Consider the following 14,472-nt stretch of genomic DNA (forward strand, 5'->3'; position numbering starts at 1 on the left):
CCATCTGAGGGTGTGATGAGACAATAGCCCACATTCTTTGTGAATGCCCTGCCTACAGCGCCGAAAGACAGTCTCTCTGCCGTGCACTGGAGCATCTCGACCTGCGCCCACCGACGGAAACGAAGATACTCGGCCACTGGCCACGACGGTCGTCGGCTGTGAAGGCCTCCAAGGCATTGCTCTGCTTTTTGAAGACTTTCTGGCCTGCACGATAGGCTGCGACTTTACTGAACGCTGGGACTTTACATAGTGACTTTAATTTCCTGCAACTGTCTTTCCATCTTTTTCTCCCCTCACCCCTTTCCCCCCGTGCAGGGTAGCAAACCGGCTATTCGTCTGGTTGACCTCCCTGCCTTTCCTCCTCCTCATCCTCCTCCTGAGAAAGCCATTCCACCCATTTCTCTTATGTGCAGTTTGACAGTTTATAGGTTCAGTTAAAATTTGTTCAGCCTATGTCAGTTTTGTGAACACAGTGCTTTCCACAACTCAAGAAAGTTTTGTAAATTGCACTGTTACAAAATGAAGAAAAAACCCCATCTGAACTTGCTGCTGCATTTTATTTGCTTATTTATGCAATATCCACAGCGGCCAACACTGGGGCAGGAACATCACACACAAGCAAAAACTTGGCAGTGTTACCCAGGAAAAGTGTCCATAAAGTGAGTTGGCCGTAATAATGAATCGTGAAGAAGCAAATATTCTTTAGAAAAAGCTTTATGGCTGCAGCCTGGTATAGTGGCAGATGGAGATTGGGAAACACGGGAGTGTTACTGTAATCACCAGGAGCTTTAAAACCATCAATATCGAAATACAAGGGGTAGAACATCTGGTGGAGGCACTTGGGATTTGGTTGTCATTGCTGTCCTCAATAACAAGACCAAAATACATATGTCCCAATAGGCTATATGTATTTTCACCCTGTCCATTGTCTGGACATAGACACTGCATTTCAATGAGGCATAAATACATTCCAAAAGTTTGGTCCCAGAAAAACTGCCCCTTTCAATAGGGGTCATATGAACATGGCACGACCGTACATTATATTCAGCAGATGATCACACCTGGTGCAAAGCTGTAAAGAAACCTATGCACTATGCAAAAAAATAATGAGAAAAAAACATTGCTGGAAAACGACTGTAGCAAACACAGGAAGAAAAGGAGATTTCAGAACACAGCACTCATTTACATATGCAAAAAACCTGGGAATTAGCAAAAAATAGCACTAAGTACACTTCAGAACATCAAACAGGAAATGCAGCAGAGGCGCTTTTTAAATCAACTTTTAGTCTACCGCCGTGGTTCCGGGAAAGAAGTGGCTGGACCATAAGAAGGTTTAAAAAGTGCAGTCAACCAACCCCGTAGAACGGCCAAGTAGGCCTCAAAGTGGCAGTTATGTCCTCATGAAATAACTCAGGGCACGAGTGCAGCGCTCTTTTCCTCTACTGATTAAAAAGGGCGACAAAACCTTTGGTTCAAACAGAACACATTACTAAGACCATTGTGGACAACCATGTGGCAGCTAAAAACAGAATCTGCATTCTTTTACCTTGCATAAAACCATACTGCAAAGTGGATATAGCAACCGGCTATCTTTAAGGGGGTTTAATGTCCCAAACTGAGTCAGGTTATGAGGGACGCAGTAGTGAACGGCTCCGTATATATCAACCCCTTGGGGTTTTTTAACGTGCACTGACATAACACGGTACACAAACCCCTAGAATTTCGCCTCCACCAAAATCCAACCGCAATGGCTGGGATCGAACCTACAGCTTTTGCGTCAGCAGCCGAGCGCCATAACCACTGAGGCAACGCGGCAGCTTGACTATCCTAAACACCAGAAACATTCTGTAGTAAAAAGCAACTAAGAGAAGCTGGACGAGGTTGAAATTCACGCAAGACTTAAAGGCGCTGTGAAACACCTTCCGAGGAGAGCACATCAACTCTCTCAATCACTGCATTGGGTTGTCATGAACACCCAAGCCAATACACATCTACACGCTGCAGAGAACACACAATCACGTGCCAAAGTTGGCGAGCCTTTCCCGGCGACTTTATCATGCTCCCACCCTTCTCCGTCACTTACACATGCATATATAAGTTGAGAGAAGGCTACTGGTCACGTTCTTTCAGACGTCGGGCAGCTACTATGGCCGCGGCCAGTAAGCTGCATAGCTCTGGCGGGTCAGGAAGCTTTGCACCCCGGAGGTGGGGCCAGTGGAGGAGCGCCGACTTTCCAGCATGCAAAGTGTGATGAGAGGAAAGAATTCAAATTTTGACTGCAGAGAGCTCAGCTGCTGCAAAGTGCATTAAAAAAATTCTTGCTACACAATATACATGAATTGGCATGCTTTAATGTCCCAGGCATATCGCAACTCTATTCGAGCCCCTTTCAGAGCTCCTATAAGAGGTTAAAAATTTTTCACCTGCTGCGATGGCTCATGGCCTATGGTACTAGCCTCTTGGCTGTGGCAGCTGTATTTTTTAGGGGGCAAAGAGCAGACTCCTGTGTTCTATGCGATGTCAGTGAAGATTAAAGAACACCGCAGAGTCTAGCATTATATTGACTTCATCTGGCTCCTTATTTGTATACTATACCCCCCCCCCTACTTCATCCCTTCCCTCAGGTGGCCTGGCCATAGTTGCAGTGCTTTCATTTTCCAGATTACGCCCCCCTGCCCCACCTCAACCACACCACCCCTAACACACCCTCCTCAAAGTTCCCCCTTTACTGCTTTTATTTGCAGCTCCAAAAGGATCTTTTTGGACCGTTTCACATCATTCTTATGTTTAAGATTTTCCATCTCAAGCTGATGGATTGCCGGTCGCTTTCCAAACTTGTCGCGGTGGTTTGATCGTAACAGTCGCATCCGCAGCTGGTGCTCTTTAAACTTCTCTGCCCTCTCAGAAGAAATATCATTAAGGCGAGCTGCTAGCTCCTGCTCGACCAGCGACTGCCTATGCGTGCCTGCAGTGCGGATGGTACCTGTTGCCCTTTCTGCAGAGGCAACAGGAAGCACTGAGGGTGCTGAGGCTGCCGAAACAAAAGAGGCGCTTGGCGCAGGTGGCACAGCAGGCGACTGCCTGTGTGAGCTCACAGTGCAGCTGGTACCTGCTGCCCTTCCTACAGAGGCAGCAGGAAGCACTGAGGGTGCTGCAGTTGCAGTTCTGGCTGATGTCAAAGAGGCTGCCGTGGCCACTGGCTCCTCTTCCATTGGCTCATCTTGCTGCGGGCTATCCTCTTCATAGTGCCAGGACCACAGCGGGTCCTCTGCATCACCTAATGTGGAGGAAGTGCTTGCTATTAGACCTTGAAATGAGGGCAAATCCAACGCAATGTCGCTTTGGATCAAGAAACACTTCAATCTTTGATAGCACTGTACGCCACCTTAGCCTTTGAATGGTTTACAATAAAGTGGGTACCTGAAATGCATTCTGCGCTATTTTGCATGCTTGTATTCGTTGCTTTCAATGTCCTTTAGGTGACATTTTACCATTTTAGGTCGTGCAGTAACTCCATCAATGGTTCAGTTAGAGTTCGTTTATGTGACAAAACAGGAGGCATAAAACATGCACTTAGCCTGCTTCGAAGGGAAACATTTCCGGAATACATGTCACATACACTGCCAATCATGCTCCTTGGTTGACCACCTTGGAAAATATGTTCGACCAGTGCATTCACACCTCTTAGCTGTAGATTTGATAACATTGGTCACACAGGCCAATATTTTAATGACAGGTTAAGACAACACAGATGCCACAGAAAATTGGACATGGCTACAGCTGTTATGCACACTTTAATAATAAAAGAAGAGCTCATATTCTCAGAACAAAAGAAAATATTAAGCACAGAAACAGCATACAAAAGCAAAAATGGTCAGGCACAAGAGCCAGGCAGGGATGCTGCAATTTATTTTGCTGGAGTGTTTCATCTAATCATCTAAGCATAAAGACAGAAAAGCAGTACATACACAGAATATGTATTCCAGGAAACATAATTACAAACATATTTTTGGAGATTGCAGTACAATATATATATATATATATATATATATATATATATATATATATATATATATATATATATATATATATATATATATATATATATATATAGATTGCAGTACAATATATATATATATATATATATATATATATATATATATATATATATATATATATATATATATATATATATATATATATATATATATATATATATATATATATATATAAAAGTCACACCACTGGCTTCTGGAATAGAAGCCTCTTGAGTGTGTGAAAGCAGGGCGGCCACCGATGGTGTGGCTTGGGACTCGCCGCCTGGGTTTGCTTGGTGGAGATCACTGTCGAAAGGGTTCGCTTGGTGGGATGCGACAGCGCCAACTCTTTGCAGCTCTTCAGTGAACTGGCTGGGGGCCGCTGAGCCACCGCCTAGGTAATCACAGAAAGCGCTAGTCACGATAATTGATTTTCCCTCTCTCTCTTGTGCGATGTTGCTGCATCCAGATGTTAACGAGGAGTGGTAGAGGGCGGGTCTCGTGAGTGACCCGGGGGACGTACTTCGCGACTGGTGAGTTTGAGACAGGCGTGCAGGTCTTCCGACGTTGGCACTTGGAAAGGCTTTCCTCAAAATTACTTGTTTATTACAATATTTACAACATATTTACATATGCCGACAGATTTCGGCCTCTCCACTTTAACTAAAAAAAAGACAAAACTCCAGCACTCTCGCGACTCCGGACCACCGTCGGCCACCACACGGCCAACCCGCCCGGCCGCCGCTCAAGCAACTCGCTTCTCCAACTCTGCGACCCCGGGACCACCACCGGCCGCACACGACCGATCTGTCCGGCTGCCACCAACCAACCTCCCGCGCTCTCCTTAGCGCGCACCCATCTCCTTGTCCTCCCGCCAAAACTACACCCTCAGCCAATAGGTGTCTTTCCCACCACATTTCGGAAGCAACATATCACAACACAAAAAAAGCACACAATATAAAACACACGCCTTGCAACACAAAAGAAAAGCACAAAATATTGAACACACGGCTCGCTGCAAGCTGCCCTGGCTAACTAGAAACATGCCACAACGAGGGGGGAGAAACCATTTATGACACATGCGTCCTGTTAGCCGCTCTGGCCTAGGGTGCCCGGATGCCCGCTCGCCTCCGGCGCTGGCCCATCGAGCAAGCTTCCGTGGTTAACGGGAAACATGCCACAACGAGCGGAAGAAAAACCAGTTACGACACATGCGTCCTGTTAGCCGCTCTGGCCTAGGCTGCCCGGATGCCCGCTCGCCTCCGGCGCTGGCCCATCGAGCAAGCGGCCGTGACTAACTAGAAACATGCCACAACGAGCGGAGAAAAACCCTTTACGACACATGCGTGTGATCGGACCATTCCCCCTCGCTTAGGCCGAGGCTCCCGACACTCGCGCGCGACGCCGCCCTGAGAGCCTCTCCCTTTTGTCGGCGCGCTCCCCTGCTCCCCTTCGGCGGCCCTCCTCCCGCCTTACCACGACGTACACCAGCTGCGTCGTGACACCTCCCCTCTTCTTCTCCATTCTTTCCCCCCATTTCAAAAAAAAAACAAGCTTTCCCCTTAGGCTGGCTCAGGACGGCACACCTCTCTCCAGTGCGAGAGTGCGCTAAATTTTCCCCTCGAGATTCACTCCGGAAAAGAATACAGGCATGCGAGTACATGAAAGCATGGTACACTGCTACACACCACACTATACGCCACAGAATTGCATATTTAAAGTGAAGGCAGAGTATACAAGAAGCATGCATGAAAATAAACAGAAAAGCAACAACAGTCCACCAAGGCGAGCCTCGAATATCGCTGCTCTCATGCTCCGTGCTCAGGGGTTGCTTCTGCTTGACCAGTTCGTTATAGTCCTTCACTGTTAACAAGCAGTCAATTTCGCTCGCCAACTCCTCTGTCACTGCGCACAAGATGGCAACATGTGGGCTCCCCCGATCGATCCTTAGCGGCACATGCGCGAGCTCAGCCTCAATATGATGTCCGAAGGCCCCCTTCAATGCTACCTTCCCTCGTGAATCTACCCTTTCCTCCGGCAGCAGTGACCACCGTGATATCCGTGCCCGAATCCAATCGCGCCAAAATTTCTGATTCGCCCGAACACAGAGGAACATCGCCTACATGAGTCCCCGCCAACTGAGTGCTCGCTTTTGGCTCCTGACCCTGGCACCGAATTTCAGCGCTGCGAGGGGCTACTTCTATCACTCTGGCGGTAATCTTCCTAGCCTCTGTCTCTAGGCATTCTCGGGCCATATGCCCTAAACGGCCACAGCGGTAGCAAGGGGGTGACGCAGCCTTCTTTCCTCTTTCCTGCTCCCATTCCCTGCCGGCAGAATGCCCCTCCGTGGCACCGTAACGAATACTTACACCTCTGTTTTCTATTTCTTCTTCAGTTTCTTGACTCTCCCTAGCCATGTGACCTGGTCGGCCACAACGGTAACACTGGCGCATCGTCGTATGTGCTTTAAATGGCGCGTTCTTCACCGCTATCGGTTCTTGCCCGTGGAGTGACGATGCCCCAGCCATCTCCTCTCTTCTACGTCGTTCATCACTGGCCATACCCATGCGTGGAACGCTAGCTCCCGATGGTTTCCCCCGGCTCCTCTCCACAGCCTCGACTACTTCTGTAAGTCCGTCTATTTTCAGCCAGCTTTTGTTCTCCTGAAGTGCTATCTGACGCAGCGCGTCATTGGGCAGGACCTCTTTCAGTTTATCCACCACTACCAGCTCCATCAGCTCCTCCATTTCGGTCACTTTTCTACTGCTGGTGTAATATGAATAGTAACTGCGAAGCCGGTAGCCGAACTGGCGCCACGATTCCTGTGGTCCTTTCTTAGCCGTGTCAAACATTCTTTTATACTCCGCCGGGCTTAGTCTCAGTTCCCTCAAAATTACTTCCTTAAGCTGTTTGTATTCAAGTATTTCTTTTGTCCCATTTTGCATCGCCATTGATCGCATGCGGTCAGTGAGGTAAGGAATCAGGGTGATGGATTGCACGCTCTCTGGTACCCTGAATGAGTGGAACAGCATCTCCATGGAATCAAACCACCCCGGAATAAGTGACTCCTCTTTCGGCATTCGGGGTAGTATACTGCTCAGCATTGTGGAGTATTTTACTGCTTATTTCCCTTCTGAAAGATCAGCTGTGCCTTGTCTGCGTAATTTCTCTGTCTCGAATTCAATTTTGGCCCTCTCTAGCCTCCTCTTCTCAATTTCCATTTCGAATTGCATATTGGGTCCAGGTTCGCCCCTTTGTGTGCTTGCCTCGCTCACTCCCCCAGTCGTGCTATCATCCATCTCTAGCGGCAGTAGCTTACTCTTTCCCCTCGCGAGCATAGAGCAACAAAAGCTGAGAGCAGCGCTGTTCGCTCACCGTTTTCTTTCGTCGTCTTGTTTTTTAAACATCGTCGATCAGTCCAAGTTCCAGAGTTCTCTCACAATCACTTCCGTTTTAACATGCCACCAGTCCTGGCACGAATCGCCGCCACACTGTCAAGTCCCGCTGCAATTGAGTCCGTCCTCCCTTGCTCTGTTCGGGTCCACGATTGTCCTCCACACCTACATCGGTGTCGAAGTTGCGAAGATCGGTGAAGATCCGTCTGCTGTCTCTTGTTCTTGTGCTGGCGTTCTTCTTTCTTGCTGTTCGTTTTTCCACTCTTCTTCGCCACCCAAGGGCAAACGTTGCTGGTAAGCTGACTAGCTCGACGTCTTCTCAACTTACGTTGCCTCTGTCTTCCTCGTTCCCGTCACAAAGCAGCGGTCCCTTAATCCTGTCGGCTGCGCCAGTCACGAATATTGACTTTCCCTCTCGTGACTTGTGCGATGTTGCTGCATCCAGATGTTAACGTGGAGTGGTAGAGGGCGGGTCTCGTGAGTGACCCGGGGGACGTACTTCCCGACTGGTGAGTTTGAGACAGGCGTGCAGGTCTTCCGACGTTGGCACTTGGAAAGGCTTTCCTCAAAATTACTTATTTATTACAATATTTACAACTTATTTACATATGCCGACAGATTTCGGCCTCTCCACTTTAACTAAAAAAAAGACAAAACTCCAGCACTCTCGAGACTCCGGACCACCGTCGGCCACCACACGGCCAACCCGCCCGGCCGCCGCTCAAGCAACTCGCTTCTCCAGCTCTGCGACCCCGGGACCACCACCGGCCGCACACGACCGATCTGTCTGGCTGCCACCAGCCAATCTCCCGCGCTCTCCTTAGCGCGCACCCATCTCCTTGTCCTCCCGCCAAAACTACACCCTCAGCCAATAGGTGTCTTTCCCGCCACATTTCGGAAGCAACATATCACAACACAAAAAAAGCACACAATATAAAACACACGCCTTGCAACACAAAATAAAAGCACAAAATATCGAACACACGGCTCGCTGCAAGCTGCCCTGGCTAACTAGAAACATGCCACAACGAGGGGGGAGAAACTATTTATGACACATGCGTCCTGTTAGCCGCTCTGGCCTAGGGTGCCCGGATGCCCGCTCGCCTCCGGCGCTGGCCCATCGAGCAAGCTTCCATGGTTAACGGGAAACATGCCACAACGAGCGGAAGAAAAACCATTTACGACACATGCGTCCTGTTAGCCGCTCTGGCCTAGGCTGCACGGTTGCCCGCTCGCCTCCGGCGCTGGCCCATTGAGCAAGCGGCCGTGACTAACTAGAAACATGCCACAATGAGCGGAGAGAAACCCTTTACGACACATGCGTCTGATCGGACCATTCCCCCTCGCTTAGGCCGAGGCTCCCGACACTCGCGCGCGACGCCGCCCTGAGAGCCTCTCCCTTTTGTCGGCGCGTTCCCCTGCTCCCATTCGGCGGCCCTCCTCCCGCCTTACCACGACGTACGCCAGCTGCGTCGTGACAGTGCTGTTACAACCACTGGAAAAATCCCTTGATGAATATTCACAAACACCAAGTACATTCGATATGAACACCAAAGTAGTTTTCGGAATTTAAGCGCTATGAAGCAACGAAAACATGCATGTTTATTCGCACAAGCAGGAGTCTTTTTCTCCGACAGAAGCACGATATTTGCGTATGTTTAGTAATACTCTCCGGATGAAACAACCTTAAAAGTGCTGACTCCAAACTGCGGGTGCGTGAAAGCTAGAAGCTCACTGTGGCGGTGAAGATGCACAGCAAGAAAATTGGCAGTACCTGTTCCAGCACCTCACAGTTCACAATTGGCAGCGAGGTGCTGGAAGTGGCAAAGCAATAGGTTCACTTAGGGCAGCTAGTGACAGCTGATCCGAATCATGAGATGGAAATAATAGAAGGATAACAATGGAATGGAGTGCATATGGCAGGTTTTCTCAGATCATGAATGGCAGTGTACCACTGTCCCTCAAGAGAAAATTGGAGGCTAACGAAAAGGGTTCAGCTTAAGTTAAGGACAACGCAGCGAGCGACGGAAACCAAAATGGTAGGTGCAACGTCAAGAGACCAGAAGCGGACAGAGTGGGTGAGGAAACAAACGCAAGTTAATGACATCCCAGTCGAAATCATGAGGAAGAAATGGGCTTGGGCAGGGCATGTAATGCAAAGGCAAGATACCGCTGGTCCTTAAGGGTAATCGAGTGGATTCCAAGAGAAGGCAAGCATAGGAGGGGGCGGCAGAAGGTTAGGTGGGCAGATGAGATTATGAAGTTTGCAGGCATAGGGTGGGCGCAGCTGTCAAAGATCAGGGTCAATTGGAGAGACATGGGAGAGGCCTTTGCCCTGCAGTGGGTGTAGTCAGGTAACTGAATGAGCAACAGGAAATTCCTTAATGCACCTGTTTAGCGTTTTATGCTACCGTGCTGACCACTGTAAAGCATTACCTAGACGCGAAACAGCTCGTCACATAGATTATAAACTTCCATGCGGTCGCACAGCGTTATTATTACACGACTTTAGCCTTCATGACAACTCTGGAAATGCATAGGGAGACTGAAAACTGATTTTGAGGAAAGAAAATGACGCAGTAACTGTCCCACATATCTCCATGGATACCGGAACTGTGCCTAAGGGAAGGGATAAAAAAGGGAGTGAAAGAAAAAGGAATAGGTGCTGTAGTGGAGGTCTCAGGAATAATTTTCGACCACCTGGGGATCTTTAACATGCACTGACATCTCACAACAGCACAGGGGTGCCTTTCGCGTTTCGCCATCAGACTGCATTTCACTTTTGAAGCGAAAGCTTAACTACCTAGTGTTTCGATTGCCATTGTGCCTAGTTTTCACCTTCAGCCAGGGACTCCGGAACAGGGGGGGGGGGGGGGGGCAAGGAGCGGCGGTTCCCCACCCCCAACCTTTCTCCAGAGAGGGCAGCCCCCTCAACTTCTCAGCTCAACTCTCAGAGTCTTCAACTTCTTTTCAATTTTAAGGCTTTATTAATGTAAAGCACAGTGGAGCTGAGCTCACTGGCTTCATAGACAGCCTTAAAATGCTTAATTTTTAACCTAAATCAATCATGTCCCAACAGAAACTGTTAATTGACTGAGTTTTGTTCATGACCATGATTACTAGCATTAAAATAGTATGGAGAAACCTTTTTTTAATGCAGTCGATCACTCCTCATCTGTACATTTTTATATATTTATGAAATTGCCCATTTGAACAAGTTTTATGTCCATAAAATACAGGTTTGAACAGAGAAGTATGAAAATATAAACAAAAAGCAGCTGCGTGAACAGATCTTTTACGGCCGCTGAGAGAGGCCACTACGGTACCATCGGAGCGAACACCCTTCGTGTTAAATCGCACCACACTCTCGCGCTATGCACTGAAGAGCGCCGTCTTCATAGACTTCCATCTGCTCAGTCCCGCGACACTGCCTACTCATCGTCGTCTTCTAAGTAGCACAAATTCATGCTGATACCGTAGAAGCTTGGGCAAGTTGGTGTGACATTGTTTTTCAGCAGCGCAGGGGACAAAGGACGAGAGAAGTGCACAGACACGGCGCTGAACTTACAACTGGTTCATTCAGGCGATTTCCACTACTTAAATACAGTGGCAACCAATCTCAAATGAAAAGACAGATACACAGAACAGATTGGCGACAATGACAATTCCTAAGCACAGGTCTACAGTAGCACAAGACCAGCTGCGCACGTTTTACTATTTTCATCCAGGAAACGTAGTTCTTTATCAGACAGAGCTATTGAGGCAACGCTTACGCATTCATCTTTGAATTTATGGATTTCATGGGCTTCAATGATTTCACGACTAATTTTTGTTCAATTATCTGACGGCAGTTTTTTGCTCCTTTTTCTTTGCTCTGTGCAGTCTCTGCAATGAATGCCAAGGTGACGGGATGCGGTGCCGCTCACATTGTTGTGTTCCCGCAGCCGGTCGTTGAGGCAACGACCAGTTTTCCCCGTGTAGTCCTTGCCACATAAAAGCGGAAACCTGTACACAACGTTGTTGCTACATGGTACAAAACCTTTTTGGTGTTTCTTATCACAGTCTACCATCTTTTCATTGCTGCTGTTTACAATATGGCAGAGTTTGGAGAGCTTATCGGGCAGAGAAAAACGTTTACATCGGCACGCCCTCCTACCTTTTTCAGATTATGTGATTTCATTTTCCCCTTCGTTATGGCCACAGATGCGTCAAAGTTCGCAGTTGGTGCCGTGCTATCTCAGGTTATCGAGGGCAAAGAACATCCCGTTGCTTTTGCTAGCCGACAGCTGAGCCCCACAGAGCAAAAGTACGGAGCTACGGAAAGGGAGTGCCTCGCCGTTGTCTGGGCAGTAAAGCACTTCAGATGCTACCTTTACGGCCGCAAATTCAAGCTAGTCACAGACTGCCATCCTCTGAAATGGGTGATGAGTGTCAGGGACCCTAGCTCGCGACTCGCTAGATGGAATCTACACCTGCAGGAATACTGCTTTGAAGTTGAGCACAAGTCAGGAAAGACACATCTGAATGCTGATGCACTCAGCCGCACAGCTGCCGTGGCAGCTATAGATGAGTTTGTCCCCGTAGTCGACCCCGCCGAATTACGCACAGAGCAGTGCAAAGATCCTGACCTGAAGCGAATAATCGAAAGCTTAGAGGGCGCACCGTCTCACCCCGAACAGCTAGGTTATTTCATTGACAAAGACGGCACCCTGTGTCGGCGCACGAGGCCAACCAGGAAAGGGAGACCAGAGAAAACCGCTTGGGAGAGAGTCGTCATACCTCGGTCGTGGACAGAAAGGGTTCTTCGCGCGTTTCACGATGCGCCATGCGCCGGTCATTTTGGCGTAGCGAAGACACGCAGGCGTGTGGAGCGTTTGTACTTTTGGAGTGGCATGCGACAGGATGTTAGAGACTACTGTGCGAAGTGTCATTCCTGTCTCGAAAGAAAAACACCCAAGGGACGAAGACCAGTTCCAATTCAGCCGTTCTCTGAGGTTTCGGCTCCCTTCGAGCGGACAGGTATGGACATAATGGGCCCATTGCCCACGACCACTTCCGGAAACAAGTACATTTTAGTATTTGTCGATCACCTTTCAAAATACGCGGAAGCGGTAGCACTCCCAGATCAGAAGGCAGACACGGTTGCAAGAGCATTTGTCGAACAGATCGTGCTCCGACATGGACCCCCGAGGCAACTCTTGACAGATCGGGGAACGAACTTCGTGTCGCAGCTAATGAGGAGAGTTTGCGAGCTGCTTAAGATCGCTAAGAAGCAGACAACACCGTACCATCCGGCTTGCAACGGCGCGGTGGAGCGACTGAACCAAACCGTGGCCGGGTTCCTGTCGCATTTTGTTTCGCGCGACCAGCGGGACTGGGACTTGTGGCTCCCGTATGCAATGTTTGCCTACAATTCCGCAGCACACGAGAGCACGCGCGAATCGCCATTCTTTCTTCTCTACGGCCGAGACCCGGACCAGCCTAGTGAAGTGCCAGAGGGCCCCCGTCGTGTCCCATACGCTTCACTGGACGACTATAAGGTGGAGCTAGAATCGCGCTTGCAAGTGGCGAGGGACATCGCAAAGGAGGCCTTAAAGAAAGCGGCGAAGCGCAGGAAGGAGGTGCACGATCGCAGTGCTAGAGACGCGCCGTTTAATGTGGGGGACAGCGTGTACATTGAAAACTGCCAAAGGCAGATTGGGCTAGCTCGTAAGTTCCAGACGAAGTGGAGAGGACCGTGCGAGGTTGTCGAGAAGCTTTCTCCGGTAAACTTCAGAGTCCGAGACGTGAACCGGCGCTTGATAAAGATACACGCAAATCGCCTCAAGTCGGCACCGGTTCAGTATTCACGAAATGAGGAAAGGGAAAGCGCGGATTTTGATGGGGACAGAAGTGAAGCGGAGCGCGCAGATAGTTCGCAAGAAACGCCCTCTCCTGCATTTGTTCGGCAGGCGCCAGAGGTGACGGCCAGAATGCCACCGGATTTACTTCATGCATTGCTAGAAGAAGAAGCGCGCGAGGTTGCCGCGCAGATAACGCCAGGAGAGGCTCCTGCCACGAGCCCTCGCGAGTCCCAAAGCAGACAAAGGGTCACAGACTTACTTAGTATGACTCATGAAGGCCGATATCCGCTGCGAAATCGGAAAGCTAAGTCGGACTAATGGTGTAAACAGAGCGGAGTTGTGAACTGGTCAGAATTGTGTAATGCCGCAGCTCATAACATTGCTATATGCGTATGTGTTAAGTTATCGGAGTTAGTAGTTAAACCTTTCTGTCATTAAGTAACACCTTCACAGGAGAGCATGCGGAGCGCATGCAGAACCTGCCCTACTTCCTTTCGTTATCTATATTTTTGTCTGTGCCGTGATCGTGCTAGAAGTGGGAGCTCCTTTGTAACTGTGGTAAATTTATTTCGTCCAGTTTGGACTAGAAAGGAGAGGCTTGGGTGCTGAGTTTCATGTTTATCTGCAAAAGAAGATCAGTGCTGCCCCTGGAGACGCCAGTTATGACAGCGGAGGCATATGGTGTTGTGCAGTGGTGTTGAGTGCAGCGAAAATTGTTTTGTCGGACGCACTGTGGGAGGCGATTCAGAAAGACAAGGGGAGCTGCAGGGACTCAAATGTTCGGAGAACATTCTTCTGGAGGGTGAGCGAGTGTGACATTCCTTGTGTGCTACGAGGTACATTCCTTGTGTGTGCTACGAGGTACATTCCTTGTGTGTGCTACGAGGTACATTCCTTGTGTGTGCTACGAGGTTCCACGTTCGAAGGCGCGGCGTAGACGGAGACGTAGACGGAGACGGAGACTCTTTGAGTGACGACCAGAACGAAGGGATTTAAGCCCAACCGGACCCAACCGGACCCGCCGCCGCCGCCGCGGGGAAACGGGCTTATCCTCCCCAATTGGCGTGGCGGTTCCAGGGGCGGCCCTTCCGAGCACATTCCAGGACAAGGGAACTGTCAGCGGGCCAGAGCGCGCCTTACCTTGAGGAGCGAGTGTCAGTTGATGGATGGAGAATGGAGGCCGGTGACCAGCGGGAA

The sequence above is a fragment of the Amblyomma americanum genome, chromosome 3, assembly GCF_052857255.1.
Source record: "Amblyomma americanum isolate KBUSLIRL-KWMA chromosome 3, ASM5285725v1, whole genome shotgun sequence".
In the NCBI taxonomy this organism is placed as follows: Eukaryota; Metazoa; Arthropoda; class Arachnida; order Ixodida; family Ixodidae; genus Amblyomma; species Amblyomma americanum.